Here is a 10,340-nt window from a genome sequence, read left to right as displayed (position 1 = left end):
AATGGTTCTTTCAAAACAAACCCATAGTAACGTAAAACAAAATAAAAGTATGAAATTATTGCTCTGAAGAGGTAAAACCACAGAAAAAGTACATTCTATCTTTATTCAAGGTTTACTAGTCAAGACTTCTAATGTTAATTTTTTTCACCCACTGCGATGTGTATATTTTTTTCTGGATGACTGGTGTCTTTTTATATTTCATCCCATCAGTTTGTTCTACAGAACTTCCTTAGGTGGATTTGTGTGTGTGTTTGTATATACATGTGTATGTGTGTTTTCATCGCAAAGATAGAAACTTTCAGAAATAATAAACTAATAAACATAAGTTAATCCTACTGAAAATAGAATCTTCCAAATTCTTAAACATAACTTTAACCCAGAACAGTGAGCGCTCTGCTGCTTACCTGGTTAGTCCATTTTGAGCATTGGATTCTTAATTTCAGTTGGCCAGTTGAATAAGTCTGTCTGATCCAGATGTCTGCCTAAATCAGTAGTTTATGAAGATAGCAGAAATAGCAACTAGAAGTAATCAAAGTAACACCGTAGGTGGAAAACCTATACATAGTTTCATTTTCTTTTTTTAACTTTTAAGTCCAGGGTTACAAGTGCAGGTTTGTTATACAGGTAAACTTGTGTTATGCGGGTTTGTTGTACAAATTATTTCATCATCCAAGTATTAAGTTTAGTATCCATTCGTTGTTTTTCCTGATCCTGTCCCTCTTCCCACCCTTCACCCTCTGAAAGGCCCCACTGTGAGTTATTTCCCTCTAAGTCCATGTGTTTTCATCATTTAGCTCCCACTTATAAGAGAACATGCAGTGTTTGGTCTTCTGTTCCTGTACTGAAAAACTATTTATAGTTTTATATAATTTATCTAAAATGTATATAGTTTTATATAATTTATTTTAAATATTAATTCAATAGGTGACCCCTCTGTTCTAAGTTTAGAATACTCCTAAATTTTCCCAGTTTGGTCCTAATATACAAGAATTTAAACTTTCTCTTCCACCACCCTGATATCTGCCCAATAATTCCTAGAGCATTTGTAAGCATCCTGGGATATGTTAGGAATATGACTTCTGGAGGTAGCCCAGCAATTCGACTTGTTGGACCCAGAGAATCAGTCGGGTGGTGATCTACTCACACCATAGCAGGGTGAAGTTTTGAGGCTCAGGTGGTGTGATGGTTCTACACAAGAGATGAGCAGTCTGGTCAGACCAGTTGTTCCCTTGCTTTGAGGTTTATGTTGGTTATTTGGGTGTACTCCCAGTCACTTGAATATTGATTCATCCCAAAGTTCACTTGAATGTTGACTCATCCCAGAGTTCTTCTGAGCTAGGAGATCTGGCACTTTTTGGGCCACAGATTGAATTTTGGATGGGGCCAAAGTCTCACAATACACCAACTTTTTTTTTCCTATTGTCTTTACCTGAATATCTTTTGGATTCCCACTCACTTCTCTTCCTAGTCTTCTCACGATGCACTGTTCCAGTTTTCTCTGCAAAAAATGGACTGTCAGTGCATCCTTAGAGAGCTATTTTAAATCATATAATTCCCTCCTATTCTACTCCAATGCTCTAGCCCTGAACTAGCCTCTTCAAGAGCCATTTTTATATCTTAGAAAAGAAAGGGAAAAACCTCCATCCAGTTTTCTGCTTTATATACATGCACTACCAGTTTTACTAGTTTTATTCTTAACTTCTACTTTACATCAGAAGGAGGCAGTAAAACATGGGCAAAATTTTTCTAAAGATTTTTTTTTTTTTTTTTTTTTTTACAAATGTATGGAAGTAGAACTGATGTACAGGAAACTTAACATATTTAAGGTATATAATTTCATGAGTTTTGACATAAATATGCAACTATGAATTCATTACTACAATCAATAAGGGAACATTTTGGCCAAACTCCCACCACCAATTTTTCTCTACAACAATTATACTTCTGTCACTATAGATAGTTTACATTTTCTATGTAAATGTTGTCATGCAGTGTGTACTGTTTTTTATCTGGTTACTTTAACTTAACATAATAATTTTGAGATTCATCCACATTGTTACATCCATGAACAGTTATTTCTTTTAGTTTTTAAGCAGTAGTGCATTGAATCAATATATTACAATTTGTTTATCCATATACCTATTGATGGACATTTGAAACATTTTCAGTTTTGGACTATTTCAAATAAAACCACAATGGTCATTGTTATACAAGTCTTTGTATAGACAATTATTTATATAGGTTTTTTTTTTTTTTAACTTTTTAAGAAACTGAAAAACTGTTTTGCAAAGTGCCTAGGCCACTTTACATTCTGCCCAGCAATGCATGAGAGTTCCAGTTTCTTCATATTTTTGCCAGCACTTAGTATGGTCAGTTCTTTTGCCATTGTAATAGTCACGTGGTGATATTTTATTGTAGTTTTAATTTGAATTCCTGTGATGACTAATCGTTTTGAAGATGTTTTTATGTGCTTATTGTACATCTTCTGTTGTAAATTCTGTGCTTAGTTTTTTTGACCATTATTTAGTGATTTTTTTTTTATTTTTGTAATATTATTGAGTTACAAGGGTTCTTTACATATTCTGCATCCAGGTACTTTGTGTAAGATATGTATTATGAATATTTTCTTCCAGTGTGCATTATTTTCTTGATGGTGTCTTTTGAAGAGCAATATTTTTAAATTTTGATAAAAATTCAATATATTATTATCTTATGGCTTATGCTTTTTTGTTGTTCTAAAAAATATGTTTTCTTCTAGAAAATTTTTTTCAAGTCTAAATATGATGCAAAGTTGGAGTGATATTCTTTCTAAAAATATACATAGACATACAGTTGATCCAGCACCATTTTTTGAAAAGATATTCCTTTTCCCCATTGAATCGCCTGATACTTTGTCATAATATAATTGACCACAGATGTATGAATCTATTTCTGCACTCTATTCTATTTCATTGCGATATAGCTACCTTTTCACCAGTAGAAAATTGTCTTGATTACTCTAGTTTTAAAGTAAGCACTGAATCCAAGAGTAGCTAGTCCTTCTATTTCATTCTCCTTTGGACATATATTTTGCACTAGTTCTTTATTTGCCTTAGGTCTGCATTCCATGTTCTCCTTGCTAGATGGTTAGTACTCCTTGCTAGATGGTGACATACTATAGAGTGATCATTATTCATAATGGCAGAACTCAAAATATTTCAAACCATGTATCTTAGGAGGTTTTTCTCTCTTCTAGTATGATCTGCATTTGGGGAGTAAACAGCTTTTTTGTCTTCCTTGGGTACTCTTAAATTGAGCGTTTACTGTAAGAGATCTTAATCATCCTTGTGTTTTTAAAAACATACTTAAAGCTCTTCTGGTTAGGAGTGGTGAGTGCAATAGATAGAGAGGCTTGTTAAGAATTAGAACACCTGGAAAGTCAGATTGGGGTCTTTGCTATCAGAATTCTTTAAGAGACTTTGGGGGAAAAAATTGGGCAAAAATGTACAACTAGAGTCAATTTTGAAGCCAAGATCAGAAGCTAAATGTGCTGTCCCAGAAGAAGGAAGTAGGATAAGAGAGTCTGAGAACCTAGAAGCAAGATGATCAAGGAGCTGCTGAGGCTGTCTGACTTTGTATTATTTGCTATTGCATCTTCTTTACTGACTAGTATAGACAGGACTACATACAGTAAGCACCAGAAGTGAATTTATCAAAAAGCCAATAACACTTAAGGGTCAGGACCCTTAACTGCATGGACACCTTTCAAAGTTCTAAAATTGTATTTATTTTGTGTTCTTTTTCTTATAAACAACCTCTCATAAACAGTGAGAGGATAAACACAGAACCATCCAAAGCAAATACCTGGAGTGTTGATCATATAACTGCTTTTTACTTGTTTATTTTAGGGTAGTTTATGGAAGGAACAATATATTTAAAGTAGCAAAATAGACACTAGAGCTTATAATTATTGAGTGTTCAGCCCTGTGTCAGGTACTGCTCTAAGGACGTCACATGAATTTACTGATTTGACCCTCAGAACAACTCAATGAGGTCCATGTGTTAAAAGTTTCATTTTAGAGATTTAAAAACCTGGTCACAAAGAGACATTAAATAATTTCCTCAATTTGCATAACTAGTAAAGAGTGAGGGATCTTGAGAGTGGTGGGGTCAGATTTGAACTCGGATAGTCTCGTTCCAAAGCCTTATGCTGCCATCTACCTTTCTATCCCTCTGGAATAAAAGGAAACCGGCCTCATGCTGAGTTTCTCTTTAGATTTACTGGTAGTTCTTTTTATTGACCAATATTCCAATAATTTTGTGATGGAAATCTTTGTATACGAAAATGTAATGAAACTTCAGAAATAAGGTTAATTTGTATACAGAAACAAGTCACATAAATTGGAAAGCTTTAAATCATTTTAACCTATAGATTTCAAGGTGAGTTTGTGATTGTCTGTTAGATACTTATAAGTATCCCAGACTTTGTGAAAGCCTCTATACTTCACAAATCTCACTCTTTCTTTCCTAATAGGTCATATAATCTTACAAGCATATAGGGTATTTACCTTCGGTCTATTTAACAATCAATGTTGAAGTTTGGGAATGCAAAATTCCTTACTGGATTGGAACTGGGCAAGGTATTTTTGTTATACCACAACCAGATACCTTCTCATACTGTCTTTGCATCCATCTCAAGATGGAGAAATCTTAAAATGTTAATATTTTTACAGTTTTAAATATTTTATGCCAATTTTCTAAGCAAGCATATTTAGGACTATAGCTATTTTCCTTCATGGAAAAAAATGTTGAAGAAGTGCCCTGGACCTCACTGAAATTTATAAATACGCAGAGATTCAAGAAGACCTCCTCCGGGGTAGTGCAGTATCTGAATTTTCTCTAAGCATATCTATACCCGTATATTTTTTGTACGTGGAATTGGCCTTGGTTCTTGAATGGAGAATGTAAATTATCATTTGCTATACTCTCTAGGGTTTAGTTCTTTTTGGAAACTCTACATCAACAAGAAAGAATGTTAAAATAACCACATAGTTATCATTTCTCTTCAAAGTTTTAGATATTTTCAGAAGATCCACTTCTACTCTGAGTTTGAAGATAGTAGAGTGTTATATAGTAGTTAGGAGCATGCACTTTGCCACCTAACCAATTTGGGATGGAATCTGCTTTTATGCATTTTCTATATCTGATGGCGGCCAAATTACATCATTTATTTCACTTGTTAATAAAATGATGACTAAAAACTATTAATAGGGCTGGACACGGTGGCTCACGCCTGTAATCTCAGCACTTTGGAAGGCTGAGGCAGGCGGATCACCTGAGGTCAGCAGTTCGAGACCAGCCTGGCCAACCAGGGTGAAACCCCATCCCCACTAAAAATACAAAAATCAGCTGGGCGTGGTGGCGGGTGCCTGTAATCTCAGCTACTCGGGAGGCTGAGACAGGAGAATTGCTTGAACCCAGGAGGCAGAGGTGACAGTGAGCCAAGATCGCGGCACTGAACTCCAGCCTAGGCAACAGAGTAAGACCCCATCTCAAAAACAAAACAAAAAAACCAAAATATATTAATAATAACAGTCACGATGATAAAATTTATGTGTCACTCACTTTATAATTTTTTTCAACCTAACCACAGCATAGTTACCCACAAATCATTATTCTCACTTTGAAATAAGGAAATTAGGCTCAAAGAGGAAAATAAAAGAAAGAATGTAACTTGCCCAAATTGAGATAGCCCCGTGGAACAGAGTCAGGATTTGGACTGGGGCTGTCTTACTTTGTATTATTTGCAATAGCATCTTCTTAACTGACTAACAGAGACGAGACTATACATATAGTAATCACCAGAGTGAATTTACTAAAAAGTTAACAACACTTAAGCATCAGGACCCTCAACTGCATGGACACCTTTCAAAGCTCTAAAATTGTGTTTATATATTTTTTTGTGTGTGTTTTTTTTTCTTGCAAATAGCCCCACAAATCATGTGAATTTTAGGGCTCACTAAACCTGGGTCTGCCTCAGATAGGCCGTCAATAAATGTTATCTCCTATTATTGTTAGCACCCATTTACTATTGCTAATTATCAAATTTATAGTTTGTGCTGAGGTAGCAACTTCCCTGCCACCCTGTCTCGTCTCTGCTTTGTCAGCTCCATGTACCTTTTGTTGATTTTTTGTTGTTGTTTACCCAATCTTCTCAGTAAGGCTAGCCTAGTTATATGCTAACTTAAACAGAGATATGTATACACAAGGCTCCGTCAAGTGTGAGGCACAATATATGTATGAGTTTTTATTACCACTCTGATTAGGCACATACTTTTGAGAAGTGAGGAGACATTCTGGAAAGACAAGCTCTCCAGTTGCTATTCCCATCTTACCCCTCACTCCCACTACAGTTTGCAATTTGTGATACTCAATAATATACTAAGTGCTCTATAAATGTAGCAGGACCTTGAAATCTATCTAAAGGCAATGATAGAAACATTAAAAATTATTAGTATTATGGCAATAATTATAGGAGAACTAATTACTAATGTACTCCTAGGCTAAATGTGTAATCTATATTATGTTATTTAATAATCAGTAAACTTTCTCAGGTTAGAATTTGATCCCTAATTTACAGATAAGGAAAGAAAGTCTTGGAGAGATTAAATGACTTATCCACGGTTACAGAGTAGGTGTGGGGCCAAATTTAAAACTCAGATCTGTAACTCCAAAGCCCTTTATTTAACATCCACACTCTCCAGCCTTCTTCAGCGTTGCTCAGACCACCGCCATCTTGATTTAGCTACCTTAAGTATAGGTATAAATAGTAAATTGATTCTGCGGGGGAGAAAACCTCGAAAAACTAAACTCTTTATGTCTGAAGTGTTCAGAGAAATCACGGTGTTAATTATATATTCTAAAATTATGCAAATGATCTTTTTAGTTGTGAATTAATCAATGTTAATCACTTGAAAAATAGCTTTTAGGTTCTTTTTTTTTTTTTTCTTAGAGATGTGTCAGGGTGGTTGAAATTCTCCTAGTAAGCTTCCTCTTTAAGAATTCAATTTTTTTTCCCCCTGGCAGATGAAGACTACTTGAGTTATTTTGGTGTTGAGCAACAGTCACAGTAGGTGATTTAATTAGAGGCAGGTGTGTAAAACCCCTAAGTTACCAGGGTTCTGCTCTCTGAGGATTACAGATCAGCGGTGAGTTTCTGACACACGAAAGCCTATCTTTTGTGGAGGGAAAAGAGACACTAATGTGACTTGATATTTAAAAAGAGACGTCAATAAAGAAATAGAATGACTATCAGATGAGGAAGATACGGTTCACCCACCTATTCGAATTCGAAAGCAACGTATTCTCAGCTGTGGTTATCTCAAGTCTACCATTAAGAAAAATGCAATTAGAACAAATGAAGTTGCAATCCCCTTTTCTTATTAGCAAACAGTAAGTCTGATAATGCTACTTTCATTTCCAAAAGCACTTACTCTACTGATGTTAATCAAAATTTCTGAAGATCCTCTGATGATTAATGCTGATTCCAGTTTGTTACTGACCTTGATAATTTTGTAAAAACAACAGAACTGTAAAAATATCATTATAACATAAAGAAATGCTCTTAATTATAAAAGGGTAATTTTTCTCCTGAGTTTCTGGACATCTCGAGTTGTTACTATTTATTTTCACATATGGTTAGTGATGTATTTTGAATCTATATTTTGTACCAAGAATATATATATAAATATATACTTCCTCCAAAATAGTGTATCAAAGTACCTGAGAGATTTGAGTACTCCAAACTATTTTTTATCATGAGTATTGTTAAAACTTCCTGACCTTGGGCATATGGTGGTTTTTGGTATGTCTGTGATTTTTCCTCTCAACTTCCAAATACTGCCCCAATGCTTTTCTTTTTGTAAAAGAAAAATACATATATATATGTGTGTGTGTGTGTATATATTCTTAAGTGTAAATATTTGTTTACTTTGAAGGTTCATACCTTCTATGGTTCTCAAGTTTACCTTTATGTGGTTTAAAAGGCAGATTAAGTGTTAATCAAAAATGGTTTGAATTTTTTTTTCCACTGAGTACTTCTAACTAGGGTATGACTCTTCCTGGAGCTGAGTGAATAGTGCTGATGGACCTGCAAATTAAGTTTTATACCCAGAACCTCACAAACTTACAATATAATAGAATTCTCTTTTTCCAGACCAGTCAAAGACTGAAAGATTAATGGCTCTGGGAAGGATTCTGTAAATGCGTTTGTTTTTCGGAATAAAGTCCTACATAAATCTTTTAAATAATTTATTGGTATATTAATACTTTAGAATATCTTTTACCTTGCAGACATGTGAATCTGAAAAACCCAGTGCATTTAGGTCACAGACAAATACTTGATAAAATAGAATTCACATTTATAAGGAAAAAACTAATAAAAAGATTAAAAACAAATGGCAAAATATATATTTTCGAGTACTAAAAATAATAGTTTCAAATACTGTTTACAAAATCTTGAAATGTTGGCAGTGTGTTTCATGGTAACCTTTAGAAAAGACAATTATACTTTATTAAATATTTTGTCTTATCAAAATACATTGTAAAATGACATTTAATAACATCCGAGTGTGTTTTAATTAAAAAAGATGTACACATTACAGAAATTACATATAGATGCCCAATAAATTCTTAGTGTCTGAGGCTTGGTGACAAGAGGTTTAGTCAGTAACCTAAGAAATCAAACTTCATCATTTTGAGGGCACATAGAAGAACCACACCAATGAGGACGGAGATGGGTTCTTTATTTTTCCAATGCTAGTTAGGATAATTTTTTTTCATAATTCTAAAGGTTTATTGATCATTTAACTTTGTTTCAGATGACTTAAAAAATTATCCTAAAACAAAGAGGAAGAACATGGACTGTTTAAAGTCTTACTTCACTTCTCATTTATTCTTGTCATTTCACTTTTATTATGTATAGATTTAATTCCTGTTTTGTTGACAGCTTATTATAAAGATAAGTGGATGCAAGGAATTGAGAAGCTAGGATTGAGAAAATAAGGTGGTTTGTAACTGCTTTGAAATTACTTAAATAATTGACAAAATAGAAACAAAAGGAACCCAGGAATGGAATCCCTTTGGGTGGAGTTATTTACTGAGATTTCCCTGGCCCTTAGCGAATGAGATTTATGTTTCACAAATGGCTCCATTATTAAACCCTCTGGCTCCATTCCCATGCCTACACAAAACACCCAGCTAGATTCTTTTTCCATCATCCAACAGGCAAAACTCTGCCTTGTTTTTTTTTTTTTTTTTTTTTGAGACGGAGTCTTGCTCTGTTGCCCGGGCTGGAGTGCAGTGGCCGAATCTCAGCTCACTGCAAGCTCCGCCTCCCAGGTTTACGCCATTCTCCTGCCTCAGCCTCCCGAGTAGCTGGGACTACAGGCGCCCCACCTCGCCCGGCTAGTTTTTTGTATTTTTTAGTAGAGACGGGGTTTCACCGTGTTAGCCAGGATGGTCTCGATCTCCTGACCTCGTGATCCGCCTGTCTCGGCCTCCCAAAGTGCTGGGATTACAGGCTTGAGCCACCGCGCCCGGCCAACTCTGCCTTGTTTTTTGCTTCCACTAGGAATCTAGTCATATCAAGGAGGAAGAAGTAAACACTAGCCTAATTTTCTTGGAGTTGATTTGCCCAAAACTATCCCAGTTTTAAAATGGAAAATCCTAGGTCCTGAGGGCAAACCAGACTGGTTGGTCTTACTAGACTTTGTCATTGCCTGACCCTAATTTTGGGACAAGGGAAAGAGATTTCCTCAGAGAAGACGCATATTTCAAGATAGATATTGAGTCAGAAGTCAAAGTTCAGCATAGTGACAGAGACTGTAGGTTGAACACCTGATCATTACCTGTTTTCCTGGGCACACAGATAGTACATACTTTCCAACCTGTCTTGTGGTTAAATATAGTCATGTGACCGAGTGCCAATAGAATGTGAATGAAAGTGATGTTACTTCCACAGTTGGTTCATAATAACATTCGTGTGCCATACTTCTTATTCCTTCCATTCTCTGGCTTGAAAATGAGTATACCCACCTTGAAATCTGAATGCTGAAGATTGCAGAGTCGCAGGATCTAAGAAGCATGGGAAGGAAAGCTGCCTTGAAATGAGAAAACTCATATTACATTTTATATGCGTGAGAAATACATTTACATTACTTGAAGCTAATAAACTTTTGCATTTTGTCTATATAGCTCCTAGTGTTACCTTATATAATATACACAATGGTTAAAGGAAGATTCTAGACCTAGAATCTCAGAGCTCAAGTCTTAGCTCTTCTACTTGCTAAGCAAATATGTAT

The 10,340-nt window shown here is 35.1% G+C and overlaps 1 long non-coding RNA gene across 1 annotated transcript; it reads right to left on the bottom strand.

Annotated features, from left to right (window-relative positions):
- Positions 1-404: 404 nt before the first annotated feature.
- Positions 405-10,127, bottom strand: LOC139363123 (uncharacterized). Its single transcript, XR_011623037.1, has 3 exons — positions 10,075-10,127; positions 1,430-1,498; positions 405-519 (listed from the first exon to the last, which is right to left on the bottom strand). It is a non-coding gene; the product is annotated as an uncharacterized lncRNA (long non-coding RNA).
- Between the last annotated feature and the right edge of the window lie 213 nt (positions 10,128-10,340).

Source organism: Macaca nemestrina, chromosome 5 (assembly GCF_043159975.1).
Source record: "Macaca nemestrina isolate mMacNem1 chromosome 5, mMacNem.hap1, whole genome shotgun sequence".
NCBI lineage: Eukaryota > Metazoa > Chordata > Mammalia > Primates > Cercopithecidae > Macaca > Macaca nemestrina.
The sequence above is the reverse complement of the archived record's forward strand: the minus strand, read 5'-3'. Positions and strand labels throughout refer to the sequence as shown.